General features: G+C 43.7%; 1 non-coding gene across 1 annotated transcript; it reads right to left on the reverse strand.

The window, feature by feature from the left end:
- Positions 1 to 387: 387 nt before the first annotated feature.
- Positions 388 to 494, reverse strand: LOC112807945 (U6 spliceosomal RNA). Its single transcript, XR_003204201.1, has one exon. It is a non-coding gene; the product is annotated as a U6 spliceosomal RNA (small nuclear RNA).
- Positions 495 to 21989: the final 21495 nt, after the last annotated feature.

Genomic DNA, 21989 nt, shown 5'->3' on the forward strand with positions numbered 1-21989 from the left:
GTGGTCTCTTCTAGGATTTTCATGGTTTCAGATTTTTAGGTCTTTAGTCCATTTTGAGTTTATTTTCTCTGTATGGTATAAAAGTAAGTGGTCTAGCTTTATTCTTTTGCATATAGCCAATCCAGTTTTCCAAACACCTATTGTTGAAGAGACTGTCTTTTTCCCATTGGATATTCTTTCCTGTTTTGTCAGAGATTAATTGACTGTATAATTGTGGGTTTATTTCTGGGTTTTCTATTCTGTACTGTTGATATATGTGTCTACTTTTGTCCCAGTACCACACTGTTTTGGTCACTACAGCTTTGTAATATAACTTGAAGTCTGGAATTGCGATACCTCCAGCTTTGCTTTTCTTTTTCAAAATTGGTTTGGCAATTCAGAGTCTTTAAAAATATGGAATGCCTCATGAATTTACATGTCAACCTTGTGCAGGGGCCAAGCTAATCTTCTCTATGTCATTGCAGTTTTAGTGTATGTGCTGCTGAAGTGAGCACTAAATTTCTGACTTTTTTTTTCAAGTTTTTATTTAAGTTCAAGTTAGTTAACATATATGGAAAAATTGGTTTCAGGTGTAGAATTTAGTGATTCATCACTTACATATAACACCCAGCACTCATCACAAGTGCCCTCCTAATGCTCATCACCCATTTAACCCACCCTCCAACCCCCAAAAAATCTAATCTGCCATGCTGAGCCCTTAAGACCACATGGCAGCAGTTGTCTGCAGCCAGGCACTAGCATCCCTCCTAGACAGGGCATGCACTCACCAGTTTGCCCCGTTCCCATTCCCATCCCTCCCTGTGGTTACATCCTGCCCACTTGATTCACTTCTACTTGTCCAGCCCTTGTAGGCATTGAGTTTTTGACTCCTGATCGACACTATGTGCCAAAAAGTCTACTCTTGCAATGACAACAAAAATATCCAGAATTTTCATTGGACTGGCTCCACCCATTTCTTCCATTTTATTGCATCGCCCTTCCAGTCCCCTCCCTCAATGCACTGATGACCATGCGCTGGTTGCTGATTATCCCCTACCCCCAAGGAATGCCAGCCTGACCCCAGAAGGCCAGGCCATGGGCATGGTTCCCTTCGAGATGTCTCCCCGAAGCCCTCCCTGACTCCTAGAATCCCTCTGTTGCATACACAGAATCACATTGCCATTTAGTTGAATTTCTTCATTGTACAGATTAAGAAATGGAAAATGTGACATTCAAGAATTGCACGCAATGAAAACTGTGACTAGAACTCAGGCAACAGGGACGTGGGAATTTCTCACCAAACCACGTGCTATTTGTGAGGCTCTTGCCTCAGTGCCCCTCACATCTTCACTGCAGGGCACCGTGCCATATGCATAATGAGCTCTCTGACTGACTGATTGATTGCTCACTCAGCGCTCCTGGCAAAGCATTTCTCACTCTGTTGAACAAATTATCTTTATGCATTGCAGTCTCTAGAGCTGAGGTTAGGGGGAGCTCACTATAATCTTCAAATCATTTAGCAATGTCTTGGAACCACTGGACCTGATACAAGGATCTAGGAAAAACATCCCCTGTTGGCCTGTGGAAAGGAAGGGGGTGGGGAAAGCAGGAACTCTGAGGCACTATGCTAAGGATTTAAGTTTTAGTTTTTACTGCCTGCAGCCAAACGTTGCTCACCGCCTGTTTTTATAAAGTTTTATTGGAACACAACCATACATTCACGCACAATGGCAGGGTTGAGTGGTTGCAGCAGAAACCGTATGCTCTGCTGATCCTAAAAGATTTATTGTCTGGCTCTTTATAGAAAAAGTTTTCTGAAGCTTGATGTAAAGCATCCATCAGCCCTCAAAGGTGGATATTACTTTATACTCGCTTAACTGAAGGGGAGCTGGTACTCAGAGAGGGTCTATCCTGCCACCCAAAGCGTGGTGGGATGGGACTCAGGTATTTGATTCTAAAACCCATCGTCATTTGACCAGATGCCCACAGGATCAAGTCCAAATTTCCTAGCAGGGACCAAACCCACTTGTCCAACTTCTCCCTCCCATGCACCTGTCAGGCCAGCAACTTTGAACTCCCTGCTGGCTTCCAAACACGCCGTGCAACTTTCTACATCCGCATCTTTGTAAACGATATTTCCTTTTCACCAAATCCCCGAACGTCTTTCTCTATAAGTGAAATCCCTTCATGACGCATCGCAAATCTTACCTCCTCCATGGAAACTGCTCTTTGTCAGACAATTAATGAGAACAAGAGCCAACATTATTAGTATTTTCTTTGAGCCGTGAACTAGGCTGGCCGCTCTGCTGTATGTTCTACGTAATCTTTTTATGACAACCCTATGAGGTAGGCACTGATGGTCTCACTTCCAAGGGGCACATACAGGTTGAGAGAGGTTAAGTAACTTGGCCAGGGTCCCAGAGCTAGGGAGGTTTGGACCTGGGATTTGGCCCAGGTCTGTCTGATGTTCAAGTTCAGCTGTTATGACCACGCTCTAGGCAGCATCCGTTGTCTGCTTTCGCAGTTTCTCTTACAGACCTGGCTTTATAGCATTTGCTCAGTCTGTTGGGATGGTGCCTGTCTCCTGGAGGCTGGGAGACACATCCCTTTACGACTGTAACGTGGCCCACGGAGGTGATTCAGTCACTGTTTGTGGGAGAATGCTGGCACCTTGTCTTCACTGTGCCAACCCTGAACCTCAGTTTATTGTTCTATCCGTATTATTTCAACAGCATTTAGCAATTTGGGGAAACAAGATTTCCCCCAGTTCTTTTCTGTTGGTGCCACCATCTCTCTGCCTCTGAGTGGACTGTGTGCAGTTGACCACCCAGGCCCATTCCTGGCTCGGCTCCGAGCTTAGATTTCACTTTGGTTGCTTGGTGTGCATTGATTAGTGTTTTAAAAAGGTTCTTGTTTCATCCATAAATAAGTCATAGTTCGTAGCTGTGAATGAAAGAGAGGTTAAAAGTAGCAACCACAAAATGACTCTTTTTCCCCCCATAGCCTGCCTTCCTCTAGAAAAACCCCCCAATTCTGAGCAGCGATGTGAATCCACACACCCGTGTGGGCTTGCTCAGACTCAAAGAAGGGAAATGTGTTAAACTATCATTTCTCACTGATAAATAATAACAGCAGCAACATCAACAATAACATCCTGACTGCGGTCAGTTGGCACACTTCATGGTGCCTTTTATGCAGTGGCAGCCGGGGTGTAGCCAGGGCGCAGGCCCCGCCCTCTCAGGGCCCCTAGCCCTCTACAGCCCACTGTGATCGGGGATCTCGGAAGAGAGGCCCCCGCCAGCCCATGGGGTGGGAGGCGCAGGGAAGGGCCTGGGAGAGGGGCGATGGGAGGTGGTGGCGTGGGGCCTCTGGCACCAGCTGGAGCTTGGCGCAGTGCTCAGACAGCTCTTGCTTTGTCTGGGACAAGTGTCAACAGAGAGAGGAGGATTCAAACACAGGTCCCCTGGTGCCCAGCCTGCCCTCGGCAGGCTCTGAGTTCAGAGCAATGGTGGAGTGGAGGTTGTCTCTGGGGTGCACCCACCGACTCCCAGGTCCCTACTGTAGGGGTCTGAAGACCATGGGGAGGTGGGACGGTGCCTGGCAGCCCTCCCCAGCCCGTTTCCTCCCTTCTCACATCCCTTCTCTGACACCCACATCACTGCCTCCTCAGGGAAGATCATTCTTTCCTGGGACCACACAAACGAACGGTGTAAAGAATCCACTGGCTTCTGTTGCCTTGCCTTTTAACAGAGGTTCCAAACAACAGTTACCCAGGGGATGTGTCTGAGTCGCACTGTGGAAGGGTATGGAATTATCTACCAGCTTGACAAGTGATCCATCCCATCAGGATTTCTGGAGGAGAACAGGCCGGGTGCCGCCCTAGTCATCTCAGCTGGGCTTTGCCTGCCTGAGTCTCCTCCAGGATGCTGGAAGGAACTGGAAGGTCCACGGTAAAGTCAGCGTCTCAGCCGCAGGTGCCAGGAGAGCCGCATGGCCGTCAGCATGGCTCCCATCAACACCAGCCCTGGAACGACCCTTGGAGGAGCCAGGGGGCTTCTCCTCTTGTTTTCTCATCTTGGTTTGTGGCTACTTTGCCATGAGACAAGAGGCAAGGGGCGTTCAGCCTGGGCAGTGGCACCTCTGCCCTGTCTCCCACACAGGGTGGAGGAGGGCGCATGGCTTCATGCAAGCGGCCATGTTTTGAAGGGTTTCTAAGAGCCCTAAGTGCATGCTATAGATCCATTGCCTCATGTTCTAGGAGGATGGGAAGGGATGTAATGACCGGGGTCTGGGCTGGGTCCCAGCTGATGCGTAATCCTGTCTCTGGCATCTCTCTGTGGGTTTCCCCTTGGTTTTGAGCGGTGGGGTTGGGGGGTTGCTAAGGGTTTCTTGTTCAGTATTCCTGGTCCCCGTGATAACAGAGGCTGTGAATTATGGACACAGCAGCAAATGTTTTTAATCTCCCGTGAAACAAAAACCAGTGTGTTTTCTGCACCAGGGGCCGAGGGCGAGGGAACAAACAGACAGCTGCTCTGATATGGCTAACTCAGGCTGACGTCAATGAGAGTCGGTCCTGGCCAAGGGCTCCACTCAGGAAGCTTCAAAGTGATACCGAAAACAAATTTGCATTTTTTCCTTTCACAGGAACTCAGCTACTCTCAGTTCCACCGAGATGTTTTCACCAGCCTCTGCAACTGGCTAGTTATGTTGAATAAACAGGGCTTGCAAGGTAATGGGAATGCAGCGTGAGTTTTTGCTTTATACTTCCCCTTTAAAATTTATGCAGCGGGATTAATGTTCCCTGGCCCTGGATGAAAACACTGGCAGGCGTTGACTTTTCTGCTCCTCTTAGGAAATAGTCTGTCCTAAGGTCGCTTGAAATGGAAAACAGTCTCAATTTGGAATGTGAACGTCTAGGCCAAGATATTAGTCAAAACTGTAAACTTTGACATCTCGTTCTTCTCCCCGCTCCAGCCTCACTTGTTTAGGGCTGGAAGCCTGCGTGGGAAAGGGGGCTTCTCTGCTGGACTCCTGCACCCCACTCCCGCTGCCCCCTCTCCCCCCAGGGTGGAAGCTAGGGTGGAGGGAGGAGTAGAAAAGAGAAGGCAGCTCTCACTTGAGTGGGGGAGTGGCAAGGGGCTGGCTGAGGCTCTGAGCTGACTCTTCTCCTGGTGGGGCTCTTCTGAGGGCCTGTGCTTCCTGCTAGGTGGAGGCATCGCTCTTCTGGGCGGTCACTTGCGACTTTTCCCTCCATCCCTGGGGTTTACCTCCAGCTCCTTGCTGCTGGGGTCTCCGGCCCTCCAGACAGGCCCGAGGAGGCGCCATACTGGCTCCTTCCCCGTGGGGCCTACATCTGGCTCCAACCTTCACGCATCGCTTGCCCTGACAAACTCTGGAATAGAAGGTGACCCCAACCCAGGGGCTTGCTGCAGGAGTCACCTGCCGATTCGTTCCCCGTGGTTGCTGGAACACATCACCACAAAACTTGATGGATTAAAGGAGAAGAAATGGACTCTCCCCCAGTTCTTTCTTTCTGTCTTTCTTTTTTTTTTTAGATTTTATTTATTTGAGAGAGACAGACAGAGATAGTGAGAGAGAGAGCACAAGTGGGGAGGAGAGGGAGAAGCAGGCTCCGCACAGAGCAGGGAGCCCGATGCGGGACTTGATCCCAGGACCCTGGGATCATGACCTGAGCCGAAGGCAGACTCTTAACCGACTGAGCCACCCAGGCGCCCTCTTCTCCAGTTCTGAGGACAGAAGTCTGAAATCAGTTTTACTGGGCTGAAGGCAGGTGTCATGAAGGCTGAGCTCCCTCTGGAGGCTCGCAGGGAGGGTTTGCTCTTTGCCTCTTCTGGCTTCTGGGGGCTGCTGCATTCCTTGGCTTGTGGCCCCACCAGTCTGGTCTCTGTCTCTCTGGTCACATCGTCTTCTCCTCCCTATGTGGCTGGATTCCCTGGCTGGGAAAGGGCCTCAGCCTTGCCTGCCCTCAGCTACAGGGAGTTGCATGGTAAACTCTCTATGTAGCCGTGTGGAACCCCCCCCTCCAACATGTGTGGGGTGAGTGGCAGACCCCTACCTGACCTTCAAGAAGCATGGCTTTCTTCAAAGATACTCCTCTCGGCAAACCCCCTCTTCAAAATCCTGTCTCTCCACAAGCTGATTTGTTTAGACTCTCTGGGCAGTGGGAAGAGTCAAGGCTGTGGATCTTAACCATTTCCTGTGAACACCTCTTCTTGCTTTGCAGTTTCACAGTGGAAGCAGTGTGGCCCCCTGAGTGCCACTTTTGCACATTTGGTTACATTGGCGATGGAATTGTTAGTGGCTGATGGTGCCGGGGGCTGTCCCCTTCAAGGTCGTGCTCTCCGTGGCCTGCAGAGGTTGCCTTGGCCTCAGATGCCTCCATCCGTGGAGAGCGTGGAGCTCCTTCTGTGAGTTCACACCACAGTGTGTGGTGCCGCCTGGGGTTCTCTCTGTACCCTTCCCCTCAGTGCTGACCGTGTCCCATCCTGACACAGACTGCCGGAGGGAGGCTCCGAGAAGCAGGTGCTGCAGCACGACAGTGGAACTCTAGTGACAAATGATGCAGACCCACTTCAGTCTTTGGGTTTCCAACTTGCAACTGGGGGTGCTGATCTAGAAATTTCCTATTCTGTGGGTTAGTAGATTGTCATTTGATAAGGACTCGATGTTTGTGCGAATTAAGCCGAGATGGACTTGCTGGTCTGGAAGGAAAATGTACTCCTCGGCTCTCAGAGTGTGGGTCCAGCTTTTAAGGGGAAAAAATGGAACAGATTTGTTTGGAAGGTTCCGGAATGTTCAGGTAATAAATCCTCTTATCTCCTTCTTTCACCTTAGCAGTGAAGACAAGTGGCCTGTCTCTTGACTGCTAGACTAGGGCATGAAAAATCAGAGCTGGGCTAAATTCCTAGAGACTTGGGAATGCTGGTTAACAGGAAACCCATTTGTTCACAGAGTTACCTGTGAAAACTGTAGTTTATAGAAGAAGAAACTAACAAATATCAGTAAAGCCATTGTTCAAAATGACCAAGTCCTCAAAGGCCAGGATTGCTCAGAGATCTGTCAGCATGCCTTGACTTTTTTTGTTAAGATTTTATTTTATTTTTATTTTTATTATTTTTTTAAAGATTTTATTTATTTATTTGACAGAGAGAGACAGAGCAAGAGAGGGAACACAAGCAGGGGGAGTGGGAGAGGGAGAAGCAGGCTTTCCGATGGATGCAGGGCTCGATCCCAGGACCCTGGGATCATGACCTGGGCCGAAGGCAGACGCTTAACAACTGAGCCACCCAGGCGCCCCTATTTTATTTTTTAATGTAATCTCTACACCCAACATGGGGCTCGAACCCACAACCCGGAGATCAAGAGTCACATGCTCTACCGACTAAGCCAGCTGGGGGCCCCTTGACTTTTTTCTTTACTGAGACATACCCCACCCCTCTCTCCTCTTACCACTGCAAACCACCCCCCCGTCAGTGATTTGATAGAAAATTCGAGTCTTCTCCTGTTCTCTCCCAACCCACCTTAGTCCTGATTCTCAGAGGCCAAAATGTCATTGGCTCAGGCGGCTCAGGGGTCTGTTCTGAGTGGGCACACCTCAGATAATTTTTGGGGAAACCGGGGGGAAGATTTGGGGACTGGCTCGCAGCCAGGTTTCCTCTAGTGTGATAAACCTGAAATCTGTTACCTGGGGCCTTCGTTTGCCGGGACAGCCATAGAACACCACAGACTGGGACGGGCAGGGGGTGCTTACGTCACAGAAAATAACTTTCTCACAGCTCTGGAGGCTGGAAGTCTGAGACCAAGGTGTCGGCAGAGTTGGCTCCTGCTGAGGCCTCTCTCCTGGCCTTGCCGATAGCCATCTTCCCTGGGGTCTTCCCGTGCTCATCTGTCTGGGTGCCTGTGTGCTAATCGCCTCTTCCCATAAGGACGCCCCTCACACTGGATGAGGGTCTACCCACGTGACCTCGTTTTACCCCACCCCCGTCTTCAAAGAGTCTATCTCCAGATATAGTCCCCTTCTGAGGTACTGGGGTTTGGGACTTCAACACATGAATTTGGGGGCCACAGTTCAGCTCACAGCACTCGGGAGCCCCTGGTCTGACTCAGCTGTTCTGGACTGGACTGGGGTGGAACGCCACGGGAAGCAGTGGGTCTGCCTACCTTCCTCCTCATAGCCCTGTTTCCACTCACGGTGCGATTCCACAGCCTCCTTTTCTTCGCCCTGATTGTCCTGCTCCAGCCTCCAGGCTGTTTCCCACAGCAGCCAGACGTCAGGCACTGGACTCTTCCTTTTCTGCTCCTTTTGGACACACCTTTTCCTTCCCAGCAGAGAGGGAATCTCTTCAAGTCCTGTCAGTGGTGGCCGTTGAGTGAAACATGGACACAAGGGCTGGCCTAGGGGGCAGGGAGCCACCAAAGGGCATCGGGCAGGGGAGTGAGAAGGCAAGTTGGGGCATTATTTTTAGTGCCAGCCTACGATACCCTGCCTTCTCCCCTTTGCTTCCCTTGCACTGGTGTAGCCTCCTGGTCCCAGCGGGCAGGCAGGCCTGCTTTGACTCATGTCTCTGCCATTTACTAGATGTGTGGCCTTGGCCAGGTGACTTAATCTTCTTGGGACTTGGTTTCATCATCTATAAATGGGGATAGTAATGTTGGCCTCACAGTGTTGTTGGGGGGGGGGGATTACTTAAAATGGTGTTGGGGCTGAAATGTGTCCCCAAATTCCTATGCTGAGGTCCTAACTTCCAGTTCCTCAGAATGTGGCTGTTTTTGAAGACAGAGTCTTTAAAGAAGTGATTAAGTTAAAACGAAGTCGTGAGTGTGGACCCTAATCCACTGTGACACCATGACTGGTGTCCTTATAAGAAGGGGCAGTTAGGACACAGACACACAGAGGGATGACCACGTGAGGACACAGCAGGGGAGAAGACAGCCATCTACAAGCCAAGGAGAGAGGCTTCAGAAGGAGCCAACCCTGCTGACCACTTGGTCTCAGACTTCCAGCCTAGAGAACTGTGAGAAAATAAATTTCTGTTGTTTAAGCACACCCCCCAGCCCCCACCGGGCTGTGGCACTTTGGCACTTTGCCCTGGCAAACTAAGTCACCAGGTTTCAAGCTGATGACACTGGAGAAACCCTGGCTGTGAGCCTGTCCCGAAATCTTCCTCAGTTTCCCCCCTGGGATTATCAGAATAAGAGAGACGTACCCACTCAGAACAGATCCCCATCTGAGCCAACAACATCATCACCTCTGAGAATCAGGAGTAAGGTGATTTGGGACTCCTGGATCTCAGACTTCCAGCCTCCAGGACTGTAAGAAAGTAAATTTCTGTTGTCTCACTCCCCCACCTCCCACCGCCCACCTCAGTGTGTGGTACTTTGTTAGCAAACTAATACACCTGGTATATAAACTGTTTTCTTCTTTTTCTTCTGCACTCTTGCCCCTCACCACCCCAGCTAGAGCAGTCTTGGACTAGTTCCGTGCAATTTGCAAAATCAAGACAGGATACACATGCAAAAGGCTAAATATAGAATGGGACCCACAGAACAAGGGGGAACAAAAGACTGTGTTAGAAAAGCCTCTGGCACCTAAAACAAAAAAGTACCTTAAAAATCACCTAAAAGTTGGCACCTTAAAAAAAGGTGAAAGGTGACTCTCAGTTCATGATCCCCTTCTTGGGTTTTTCAGGGGTTCCCTGCCGAGCCCCTCTTCCCCACAGTTGTCGTGACCTGGGGAATCATCTGGAGCTTTCGTGGTCACTCGGAACCTCTGCTCAGGCTCTGTGTCCTAACTCGGGGAAAATCGACCGCTTTGCAATATTGTCTTCCAATCCAGGAACATGGCGTCTCTCTTCCTTTGCTTTAAGATCTTTCAGTAAAGGCTTATCATTTCCTTTCATGAAGACTCTCACATCTTTTATGATTTTGTACTTCTGAGTGTTTTAATTTTTTGTGCTTTTGGTATTTTTAAAGCCTGCATTTTGTTTTCAATGCTGGTGTACAAAAAGGCAACTGATTTTTATATTTAGATTTTGTGTCCAGCAATCTTGTTATGCTTTTATTGACTCTAAGAATTTACATGTAGATGATTTAGGAAGATTACTCTGTAGAAACCATATCCTCATTTCGTTTCTTTTTCTTTTTCTTTCTTTTTTTTTTTAAAGATTTTATTTATTTATTTGAGAAAGAGAGCACATGAGAGGGGGGTAGGGTCAGAGGGAGAAGCAGACTCCCTACTGAGCTGGGAGCCCGATGCGGGACTCGATCCAGGAACTCCAGGATCATGACCTGAGCCGAAGGCAGTCGCTTAACAACTGAGCCACCCAGGCATCCCTCGTTTCTTTTTCTTGCCATATTGTGTGGTCTACGACTTCCGGTGTTGGGCATCCTTGTCCTGTTCCCGGTTGTAGAGGGAAAGCCTTCAGCATTTCAACGTCTCATGTTTGCAGTAGGCTTTTTATGGCAACTATCCTTATCATTTTTTAAAAAGATTTTATTTATTTATTTGACAGAGAGAGAAATGGCGAGAGAGGGAACACAAGCAGGGGGAGTGGGAGAGGGAGAAGCAGGCTCCCGGCTGAGCAGGGAGCCCGATGTGGGGCTCGATCCCAGGACCCTGGGACCATGACCTGAGCTGAAGGCAGACGCTTAAGGACTGAGCCACCCAGGCGCCCCTATCCTTTATCATGTTAAAGAAATTCCTTTCTATTCCTAGTTTGCTGAGAACTTTCCAATTTTTAGATCATGAACACACACTGAATTTTCGCAAATACTTTTTCTACTCCCACAGGGATAACCAAGACTTTTCCTCCTTTAATTTGCTGATATGAACTACATTACTTTGTTTTCTAAGGTTAAGTCAACCTTGCATTTTTAACTTAAATCTGTCTTGGTTATTATACATTAGTATTTTCATACATTGTTAGATTTAATTTGCTAGTTTTTAAAAAGAGATTGTAAATGTAAATTCATGATTAAGTTTGGGCTGTGATTTGGAGATTTCCCATTTGCCTTTCCAGATGTGGTCTCTCCCTTGCCCTACCATGCTCATTGCCAAGGGGGAGCTGGCCAGTATGATGGTATGAATTTCTGCAATGAACTCTCTGGTTCACAGTTGGGCTGAGCCAGCGGGAGCCCTGGCAGGAGACCGGAGGGAGGGAGGAACGTGAGGTCACCCCAGGCTGGTTGTATCCTTTGGTGGACGGTCACTGGTCCTCCCAAAGTGGTCCATTCTATCCTTGTGGGTTCTGGTAACTTCTCTCTTCCCTAGTTCCTATCTCAGGTACAGGATCCTTTGTTATTCCCTTTCAACCACAAATTGTAAACAAATCCTCCTCAAATTATCTTATTTGCTGCTGGAACTTTTACTGATGCAGCCTATAACTTTGCTTTCTTGTAATATTCTTGCTTTTTATAATCAACCGTATGATAGCTTCACAAAAGGAGTTAGGACTGTTTCTTCTTTATGTTCTGGAATAGTATTGGTTCCTTGGTAGAACAAGTTAAAAGCTTTGGTAGAACTTGCTGGTAAAACCATCTGGGTCTAGTGTTTTCATTGTGAGAAGAGTTTTGCCTACCGACTTCAGTTTCATTAGTGGTTGTTAGACTATTAACACTTCCTTCTTTTCTCTCTCTCTCTCTCTCTTTCCTTCTTGCCTAGAGTTAGTTTTGGTAAGTTGAAATGCATTCATTTACAAAATTACTGGCATTTGTTTTTTACACTATTGTCTTACTAACCTTTTTTCTCTACATTATATTTAAGTCACTTTAAAAAAAATTAATGCACTTTATTTTTTAGGGCAGTTTCACGTTCCTAGCAAAATTGAGCAGAAAGCACAGAGCATTCCCATATACCTGCTGTCCCCACACACGCATGGCCTCCCCCGCCATCAACACTCCCCAACACAGTGGTACATTTGCTGTCACTGATGAACGTACATTGACATAATTTTCACCCAAAGTCTGTAGTTTATATCAGGGTTCACTCTTGGTTCTGCACATTCTGTGGGTTTTGACAAATGTATAATGACATGTATCCACTGTTATACTACCATATGGAGTATTTTCATTGCCTTCAAAATTCTCTGTGCTCTGCCTATCAGTCCTCCTATTCCTAAGCACTAGTAATGTAATTACTTTTCATTCTTAATCATTTTTATTTGTATTCTTCTTTTTTCTTGTTTAATTTTGTCCTAAGTTTGGCAATTTTACTAGTCTTTGTAAGACCTAACTGTCAGCTTTTAAAATACTATTGTATATGTTTCCTATTTCATTAACTTCTCCTCTTTATTTTCTTTTAATTTCTTAGGTTTTTTTTTTCTTAATCTTTTTTCCTAAGTTGAAAACTTAACTTGTTAGATTTCTGCTTTTATTCGTTTCTAATTGTAAGCATTTGAAGCTGTTTAAGTGGCACTGTGGCTGTATCCCACAAGGTTCTATATATGGCGTTTATGTCCTAGTCTGATTGGAAATACATTTGGATTTCTTTTTTGACCCACGAGTTCTTTGGAAGTGTATTTCTTAATTTCTAAACATTTTAAGTTTTCCATTTTATTTTTTATTTTTATTATTTTTTTAAAGATTTATTTATTTTAGAGAGAGAGTGTGCACAAGTAGGGGGAAGGGCAGAGGGAGAGGGAGAGAGAACCTCAAGCAGACTCCCTGTTGAGTGCAGATTCCCACTTGGGGCTTGATCTCAGGACCCTGAGATCATGACCTGTGCTGAAATCAAGAGTTGGCTGCTCGACTGACTGATCCACCTAGGTGCCCCTCCATTTATTTTTTTTTTATTATGGATTTCTGACTTGATTGCATTATAGTTAAAATATATGGTTTGTAAAATAGCAATCCCTTGAAATTTGTTGACTGGCTCTATGGCTGAGTACATGGTTGATTTTCATAAATGTTTGTATGTGCTTGAAAAAAATGTGTAATATGTAGTTGTTAGACATGGGTTTTCTGTATAGATGCCTTAGATCAAGCTTGTCAATTGTGGTGTGAAAATATGCTATATGTTTTCTGATTTTTCATTTGTTCATTCTGTGACAGGATACACTAAAATTTCCCGTGATGGTTGTTTTGTCTCTCTCTCTCTCTCTTTTTTTTGGGGGGGCAAAGGGGGAGGGGCAGAGGGAGAGAGAATCTTTTTTTTTTTTTTTTAGATTTTTTATTTATTTTTTATTTGAGAGAGAGTGTGAGAGAGACAGAGAGAGCACATGACGGGGGGAGGGTCAGAGGGAGAAGCAGACTCCCTGCCGAGCAGGGAGCCCGATGCGGGACTCGATCCAGGGACTCCAGGATCATGACCTGAGCCGAAGGCAGTTGCTTAACCAACTGAGCCACCCAGGTGCCCGAGGGAGAGAGAATCTTAAGCAGGCTCCCTGCTGAGTGTGAAGCCCGATGTGGGGCTGGATCTCACGACCCTGAGATCATGACCTGAGCTGTAATCAAGAGTCCCATGCTTAACCGACTGAGCAACCCAGGCACTCCTTCTTTTGTCTCTTGTAGTTCATTCTATTTTTCTTTTATATACTTTGAATCTATGTTATTAGGTAGGTACAAGTTCAGAATTACACCTTTTATCATTAGGCACTGACACTTTCTATCTCCAGCTATTTTTTTGACCTTAAGGCCTATTTTAATTTATATTAATTACTAATATAGTAATACATAAGCTTTCTTTTTTTAAAGGCATGCCTGGAATATTGCTTTTTGTCTTTCTGTTTTCAACCCTTTCTGTATTCTTATATTTTAGTTGTATCTCATAAACGTCATAAGGCTGGATTCAGTTGACAATCTTTGTCTCTTTACTGGAGCATTTAGTCTGTTTGCATTTTTTGGTAATTAACTTATAGGTGTTGGGATTATTTTTACCATCTTTTGTGATTCCTGTTTGTCGGCATTTTAAAAAAAATTTTTCCATCTTTCTTGCCTTTTTCTGGATTGAATGAATATTTTTTCTTATTCTATTTGACTCCCTCTACAGACGTGGATGTTATATTTCTTAATTCTTTTTTTTTTTATAGTTTCAGAGGTAGAGTTTAGTGATTTATCGGTTGCAAATAACACCCAGTGCTCATTACGTCAGGTGCCCTCCTTAATGCCCATCACCTAATTATCACTTCCCCCCACACGTCCCCCTCCAGCAACCCTGTTTGTTTCCTAGAGTTCAGAGTCTCTTCTGGTTTGCCTCCCTCTCAATTTTATCTTATTTTATTTTTCCTTCCCTTCCCCTATGTTCATCTGTTTTGCTTCTTAAATTTCACTATTATTTCTATTATTTTAGTAATTAACCTTGAAATTTTAAAATGTAAAATTAACTACTACCTTTACCCTCCTCCTGGGTAATGCAAAGACCTTCAAACACCTGAACTCCCATCACTGTCTCCTGATGTATGTGCTATTACTGATGTGTATTCTACTTCTGACTTGTTTTATTTTAACTGCACAAATTGAACATAATTATTATTGTTTAATACCACCAATTTTTATTCAGATTTATCCACATATTTACCATTTTGTCTGCTCATCATTCCTTCTTGTATTCAGATCTTCCTCTTTTGGGCCATTTCACTGTTTTCTGAAATAAGCAAAGGTCTCCTTGGTGGCAAACTCTTCCAGTCTGGGTTGTCTAAAAATGCCTTTTATCCCTCTCCTTAAAAAATAATTCCCATTTTCCTTGGGCACAGAAACAGCAGTGGGTTAAATTTCTTTTCCTCCATTGAGAGAGGACTGGCATTTAGAAATAAGTGCACTTGATTACTTGGGGTTTTCTTAGTCAGTGTTTAAATGTCTATTTCCTACACATCTCATAAATACATATTTTCCTCAATTTTTTCTCATGCAGTAATGGGAATACCTATTGAAAAATATTTTTTTCAGAAATTCTGATTTTTTTTCACAGTTCTTGCAAAAATGCAATGCTGCATTTTATGCAGTTAAATTTTTTTAGATCTCATTTGTCACACTATGACAAAGTTTCATCCGTTTTCTCTTTGTAGCTTGTCATTTCCATTTTAAAGGTTTTATGAGCAGAAATTATTAATTTTTCTCTTAGGATTAGCTTTTTTTTTTTTAAAGATTTTATTTATTTATTTGACAGAGAGAGACACAGTGAGAGAGGGAACACAAACAGAGGGAGTGGGAGAGGGAGAAGCAGGCTTCCTGTGGAACAGGGAGCCCGATGCGGGGCTCGATCCCGGGACACTGGGATCATGACCTGAGCTGAAGGCAGGCACTTAACGACTGAGCCACACAGGCGCCCCTAGCCTTTTTTTTTTTTTTTTTTAATGTTGTCTGAGAGATGCTTCCCTGCCCCAGGTGAGACCTGAATTACACTTAATTTTTTTGAGAAGTTTTAAAGTTTTTTTTTTAAGGCTGAATAATATTCTATTGTATGTATGTACCAAACTTTATTTGTTAATCTATTGGTAGGCATTTAGGTTGTTTCTACATCTTGGCTCTGTTGAACTATGCTGCAGTGTTTTTCTGATTTTAAAGGGAATATCTAGATTAATATTTGTTGGAAGTTTTCTTTGTAAATATAAAAATTTTAAATTTTGGGGGGGCACCTGGGTGGCTCAGTTGTTTAAGCATCTGACTCTTGCTCTCAGCTCAGGTTTTGATCTCAGGATAGTGAGTTCAAGCCCCAGCATGGAGTCTACTAAAAAAATATTAAAAATTAAAAGAAATTTTTTTTAAAGATTTTATTTATTTATTTATTTGAGAGAGAGAGAGCAAGCTCAAACAGGGGGAGCAGCAGAGGGCGAGGGAAAAGGCTCCCCACTGTGCAGGAAGCCCAATGTGGGGCTCAATCCCAAGACTTTGGGATCATGACCCCTAACTGAATGAGCCACCCAGCTGCCCCCCAAATTACAAATGTTTAGTACACATAAAATTTACCATCTTAACCATTTTTTTTTAGTAATGTCTATGCCCAATGTGGGGCTCAAACTCACAACCCTGAGATCAAGAGTCACATGCTCTTCTAACTGAGCCAGCCAGGCATCCCACCACCTTAACCATTTTTAAGTGTACAGCTGACATTGTTGTGTAACCAGTCTCCATTATCATCTTGCAAAATAAAACTTCATACCTATTAAAAAACAACTGTCCCTTCTCCCCTTCCCTTGGATCCTACAAGCCACCACTTGACTTTCTCTCTGTATGAATTAGCATTTGTCTTTTGGTCACTGGCTTATTTCATTTAGCAAAATGTCTTCAAGGTTCATTCATGTTGTAGTATGTGATATCTTAATTTCCTTCCTTTTTAGAGCTGTATATTCCACTGTATGTATTTACCACATTTTGTTTACCCATTTATCTGCTGATGGCCACATAAGTTGTTTCCATCTTTTGGCTATTGTGAATAATGCTGTTGTGAACATGGGTATGTAAATATTTCTTGGAGACCCTTCTTTCAGTTTTTTGACTATGTACCCAGGAGTGGGATTGCTGGATCATATGGTAATTCTACTTATAAGTTTTGAGGAAGTGTTATATTGTTTTCCACAGTGGCTGCACCATTTTACATTCCCATCAAAGTGCACTAGGGTTTCAATTTCTCCACATCCTTACCAACACTTATTATTTTCTGTTTTTTTTTAAAGATTTATTTATTTGAAAGAGAGAAAGAGCATGAGGAGGGGGAGGGGCAAAGAGAGAGGAAGAGAATTCTCAAGCAGACTCCCCGCTGAGGGTGGAGCCGGACGTGGGGCTTGATCCCAGGACCCTGAGATCGTGACCTGAGCTGAAGTCAAGAGTGGGCCGCTTAACCAACTGAGCCACCCAGGTGTCCCTATTTTTTTTTTAAAGATTTTATTTATTTATTTGACAGAGAGAGAGAGAGAGAGAGAGAGAGAGTGCATGAGCAGAGAAAGGGGCGGAGGCAGAGGGAGAAGCAGGTTCCCTGTGGAGCAGGGAGCCTGATGCAGGGCTCGATCCCAGGACTCTGGGATCACGACCTGAGCCGAAGGCAGATGCTTAACTGACTGAGCCACTCAGGCGCCCCCTATTTTTTTTTTTTAATAGTAGCCATCCTAATGGGGATGAGGTGATATCTCATTGTGGTTTTGATTTGCATTTCCCTAATGATTAGTGATGTTGAGCATCTTTTCATGTGCTTATTGGCCATTTATATAGCTTCTCCAGAGAAATGTCTGTTAAAGTCCTTTACCCATTTTTAAATTGGTTTAAAAAATTTGTTTATACGTTCTGGATAGTCTTTATACATTCTGGCTATTAACCTCTTATCAGATATATGATTTGCAATATTTTCTCCCCATTCTGTAGGTTGAATTTTCCCTCAGTTGATTATACATTGGGAAGGTTGAATACATTTCTTTTATCAGGTTAATGTTCCCTTTTATTCCTGGTTTACTGGACGTTTGTTTCTTTCCTTTTTTAAATCATGAGGGTGTGGAATTTTACAAAATGTTTTTTCTGCATCCATGGAGATGATAAATAAGATTTTTCTCCATTAACCTTTAATGTAGTAAACAATATCAGTGGATTTAAAAATATTAAACTATTTTTGAATTCTTGGGATAAATTCAATCTTGTGGTATATTATGTATTTTTATATGCTGCTGGATTTGGTTTGCTAATATTTGTTTAGGATTTTTTGCATCTTTATTCATTAATTAAATGGGCTTAATAATTTTAATTACCCATGTTGTCCTTGTTTAGATTTTGGTGTCAAAATTATACTCGCCTCAGAATTGTGGAGTTGTAGCATTGTCTCTCTTTTTCTATTTCTTGGAAGAATTTTTTTAGGTTTTTTTTTTTTGTTCCTTAAGTTTAATAGTCAAACTCTTTTGTAAATTGTTTTGCCTAGTGTTCTCTTTGTTAGAAAATTTTAATTGCTCCTCTTATTTTATTCACATTTTTATTTCTTTTGTAATGGTTTTGGTAATTATTTTTTTCTAGGAATGTATCAATTTTATCTAAATTTTTAACTTAGTGGCATAAAGTTGTAGAGGTATTTCCATAGCCTTTTAATCTCTGCAGCATTTGTAGTTCTCTCTCCCTTCTCATTTGTAATATTTTAAATTCTGACTTCTCCGGGCACCTGAGTGGCTCAGTTGGTTAAGCGACTGCCCTCAGCTCAGGTCATGATCCTGGAGTCACGGGATCGAGTCCCGCATCGGGCTCCCTGCTCAGTGGGGAGTCTGCTTCTCCCTCTGACCCTCTTCCCTCTCGTGCTCTCTATCTCTCTCATTCTCTCTCTCTTAAATAAATAAATAAAATCTTAAAACAAATAAATTCTGACTTTTCTTTTTTTGATCATTCTCCTTAGAGGTGTTTCTTGATTATTCTCTTCAGACTTATTAAAAAATAATTTAAAATATTTCTTTCTTATTCTCTTTGCTTGTTTTCTGTTTCATCAATTTAGTTTTCTGTCTTTACTATCTCTCCTCTTCACCACGTAGGTCCCTTTACCTTCCTCTTTATGTTGTTCTTTTCTGATATGTTCCATCTACATAGATTGAAAAGCTCATCAGAAGATATTATAATTTTTGCTTTTGGCCATTACCATGTTTTAAAGAGCTCTGGAAGAGAAAACCAGTTTAGTATATTTACCCAGATATTTACCATTTCTGTTGCCCTTCCTTCATTTTTTTTTTAAGGATTTTTTAAAAAAGTAATCTCTAAAAAAAAGAAAAATAAAAAAATAAAATAAAAGTAATCTCTACATCCAACATGGGGCTTGAACTCACAGCCCCAAGATCAAGAGTTGCCTGCTCTACTAACTGAGCCAGCTAAGTGCCCCATTCCTTCTTTCATTTTTGATGCTCTGAGTTTCCTTTAGCTACCATTTCTTTTATGTCTGAAGAACTTTCTTTAGCAATCATTGAGAGCTGGCCTGCTATTGGCAGATCTTTGTTTTCCTTCAATTGGGAATGTCACTTGTTTCATCTTCCTTTCTGAAGGCTATTTTTGCTGGGTATAGAATTGTAGTTTGACAGTTCTTTTCTTTCCGCACCAGAAAATATTGTGCCACTTTCTTCTGGCTGCCGTGCTTTCTGATGAGAAATCCACGGGAATTTCAGTGATTGTTCCTCTATTGGCAATGTGTCAGTTTTCTCTGGCTGTTTTAGGATTTTTTTTCTTTGTCTTTAGTTTTTAGCAGTTTGATTATGATATGTTTGGCATATATTTCATTGAGTTTATTCTGTTTGGGGTTTTTGAGCTTATTGAATCTGTAAATTTATATCTTTTGCTAAATTTGTGAGTTCATTTCCTAGAGTAGGAAAAATGGCCAGTTCCCTTCCACTTCAGTACTAATAATGGATTCTGATTTTCTTATCTAATTTGCCTGCTATTGTTTACTTTTCAGAGTCCTCAGTTTATCTGTGGATTCTGCTTATGCATTCAATGGGAGATACAGTGTGGCATGTGCTCACTCCATCTTACCTAGAACTGGAACTTAGAGCAGGTCTTTGTAAACAGAATTCTCAGTTGAGTTTTTTTTTTTTTTTTTTTAACCACTAAATCCTTAGCTTGAGTTATTTGGGGCTGCCAGGGTAGGTTAGAACTGCAGGTCCACATTGGGGCTAGCTTGTGGTTGCACATTTTTAGGTTGAAAATTTTCCCTTTCTGTGCTGTGCTAAGGTTCAAGATAGGGAACCTTCTTTGCAGTTCCTGGTCTAGTTCACTGCTGCCCTAAGAATGTGCCAGGTTTATAGGGAGATCTGGATGCTTCTTATTACACTTTCACCATGTCTCCTGTTTCATGCACTTCTCAAAACCTAGAGAACAAGACCTCAAGTTACTGAGCTTGGCTGATGACCTCAAGGTAGGAGCTGACTTTGGTGCTCTTTAGGTAGGTAATTTAACTAGAATTCTTTAGGTTCCTGACTTGACTTAGTGTTACCTCAAGTGTTCTTTACTTTTTTGACTCTTTTCAAAATTTATTATTAGTTGGGGCCCCAGGCTGGCTCAGTCAGTAGAGCATGTGACTCTTTATCTTGGTGTTGTAAGTTTGAGCCCCACGTTGGGTGGAGAGATTACTTAAAAATAATAAAAATAAAGAATTTTTTAAAAAGTATTATTTGTTAAAAAAGATTTCATGGGCACCTGGGTGGCTCAGTCGTTAAGCATCTGCCTTTGGCTCAGGTCATGATCCCGGGGTCCTGGGATCGAGCCCCACATCAGGCTCCCTGCTCCGCAGGAAGCCTGCTTCTCCCTCTCCCACTCCCTCTGCTTGTGTTCCCTCTCTCACTCTCTCTCTGTCAAATAAATAAATAGTATCTTTAAAAAAAATCTTAAAAAAAAGATTTTATTCACTATTTTTTGTTGCTTTCAATAATTGGGTTGTCCAACTTATCAGTCCACCATTCTGCTGGTAATGAAAGTCCAGATAGAAACAAATTTTGGGCTCCTAATCATGCTCACTTTGCTGATCTTGTAAAGATATCTTTGTGATGTATGCTGTTTTCCTTATGGGACTTCCCATTTCTATATGTTTATTTAATTTGTCTTCTTTAAAACTGTGTTTGGAGGTGAGTGTTTTAAGACATCAATATATTTTCCGTAAAAATTTAACCCATACTTAATACCTGATCTATAAGTGAACGAAGATATGTGGAGTACTTTGAAAATGGTAAAGCACTATGTAAATGTAAGATGTTATTATATAAGTAATTTAAAATCTCTTTATATTTAATCAGGCCATGGATTACTGTGAAGACTAAATTAAAAAGGCAATTCACAATAAATGCCTGAGTAGAAGCCCCAGGGGCTGATGAGGACCAGCTGCACACCTGTCTTTTACAGATTTCAAGAAGCTTCTGCATGTGAACTTGAACCAGATTTTCTTATAAAGCAAGCAGAAGCAGTCAGTTAAGCAGTGCTTCCCTCGGGAAGGTCATTGCTGAATTTGATTCCTATACAGTCGTAACTCTGGTCTGCTTAATAAGGTATTTTATAGGTGTTTACAATGATGGGAGGACATACTTCTGCATTATTTGTGGTATTTGCAGGGTCTGACATCAGAAACAAAACACGTGTTCCTATACTTCACGTTCTTTTTCTCTTTGGCTCCTTCATGGTGGCATCTCTGTATGTTATATCTGAGAGGGCTATAAAGTGTGGCATTCCCTATGTATCTAACCAAAATCCTGGGATCGAGCCCTGAGTTGGGCTCCATGCTCAGTGGGGAGTCTGCTTCTCCCTACCCCTCTGCTCCTCCCCCTGCTCACTATCTCTCTCTCAAATAAATAAGTAAAATCTTAAAAAAAACTCAATCCTCAGACTATGTTTAGGGCAGTGATTCTCAACCTGGACAGTACATTAGATTCACCTGGAAAGCTTTGAAAAAGCCCTGTGGCCACACCCCAGAACAATTACAGTAGAATCTCTGGGTGTGGGGTAATTCTGATGTGCAACAAGGATGAGACTCATTGTGGGGCCTTGTGAGGAGGGCAGCAGGACCAATCCTGTGGGAAGATGCTGAAGTTTCAGCAGGAGCACCCTCTGCTGTGCATCCCAGCTTACCCTGCACATGTTGGTCTCATGAGGGCGTTAACCTGGCTAAGAGAGCAGGGAAACCAGTGTGTGCAAAGGTCCTGAGGTTGCAGGGGTTAAAGATGACTGGAGGAGGCCGGCAAAGGTCATGGAGGTTGCAGTGCAGAGAGAGGGCAAGGAGGCCAAGGGCGAGGCAGTGGAGGCATGTGTGTGGACAGACCATGGAATTCATGTTAATAAGATCATTCTGGCTTCACTGTTAGGGGGAAGGGAGGCTATTGTCACATCCTCAGTGAGATGGGTGATGGTAGCTTCATCTCACGGCCAGTGTGGAGAGGAGTAGATTCAAGAGACATCCAGTTGGACAGGACTTGGGTCTTGGAGGGGCAGATGTGGACCTTGGTAGACGGGCAGAGGTTTCAGGCTAGGGTGGGCCTATGTTCCAAAGAGATGCCCAGTGGTGCCCAATAAGTGTTTGTCATCCCTGCTGAGGCTGGTTTTAGGTGTGACCTTGGGCATCTTGC

Source organism: Callorhinus ursinus, unplaced genomic scaffold (assembly GCF_003265705.2).
Source record: "Callorhinus ursinus isolate GAN/ISIS: 27379988/994484 unplaced genomic scaffold, GSC_fseal_2.0 scaffold32, whole genome shotgun sequence".
NCBI classification, from domain to species: domain Eukaryota; kingdom Metazoa; phylum Chordata; class Mammalia; order Carnivora; family Otariidae; genus Callorhinus; species Callorhinus ursinus.